Raw genomic sequence first — 1,092 nt, 5'->3', positions numbered from 1 at the left:
GTGCTGACATCTAAAACTTCTGTGTAGTTTAGAAGTGATAATATATTTAAGACACCTATCACAGTCCCTGGATTACAGTGCATGCAAAGTGACTCTTTTCTCCTTGTTTCCAAAGTGAAGATTCACTCAGTATGATAGCAGCATGGTTTAAAATCATTTGATAAGCTAATTCCCAATGGATGTTAATAACTAGTGGGAGTTTGGGAAGAAACAAGAGGGTGATGTGAACAAGGGGAAGCAAAAGAAAGCAAGAAAGTATGCTACCATGAAGCGAACGATTAGTCTCTGAGATCAGGGGCTTAAAGAGAAGGATAGATTGAAGCCAAGAAAGGAAGGAAGGAAGGAAGGAAGGAAGAAAGAAAGAAAAGATCCCAGTGCACTCAAGGAAAGAGAAGTCCCCCCAACATCTTTCCTGCTTATTCTTCCAATATAACACACAGCTGGGCCTACCTTACTACATCCTGGTTGATACCAACTTTATCAACTTTTCCATGAAAGCCAAACTTGACTTAGTACAATCAATGATGGACTGTCTCTATGCCTAGTGTATCCCTTGTATAACTGTGTAATGGCTGAAATTGAGAAATTGGGGCAAAAGTATCAAGTGGCTCTAAGGATTGCCAAAGATCCAAGATTTGCATGATTACCATGCACACACAAAGGAACCTATACAGACGACTGCTTAGTACAGACAGTAACTCACCACAAGTGTTACATGTGGCCACAGTTGACCGGGACCTTAAATGAAGGATCTGGAAGATCTCTGGAGTTCCCATCATGTACCTTTCTAACCACAGGTACAACATTGAATGGATGCTGGATGATTATGGAGCCCCTTGGTTCTAATTCTGACATTCTAAAGATAAAGTTCCTCTGCCTTCCTTTACCAACTTTTTCGGTTTCCAGTAAAAATAGCAATATGCTATAGCATGAATTATTCTCCTTACCCATTTGTTCTGTTATGAGCTGAGTATGGTGAAACATACTCACTTTTTTATGTTGTTTTGGAATTGATATTTTGTATCATTTTGAATTTTGTTGCATCTTTTTATAAATCAGATGATTGCACACACACACACAAAAACATAGCTA

The 1,092-nt window shown here is 38.8% G+C and overlaps 1 pseudogene; it reads left to right on the top strand.

Moving 5' to 3' along the window:
• Positions 1-238: 238 nt before the first annotated feature.
• Positions 239-846, top strand: LOC122221308 (annotated as a pseudogene).
• Positions 847-1,092: the final 246 nt, after the last annotated feature.

The sequence above is a fragment of the Panthera leo genome, chromosome B3 (genome assembly GCF_018350215.1).
Source record: "Panthera leo isolate Ple1 chromosome B3, P.leo_Ple1_pat1.1, whole genome shotgun sequence".
NCBI lineage: Eukaryota > Metazoa > Chordata > Mammalia > Carnivora > Felidae > Panthera > Panthera leo.
The sequence above is the reverse complement of the archived record's forward strand: the minus strand, read 5'-3'. Positions and strand labels throughout refer to the sequence as shown.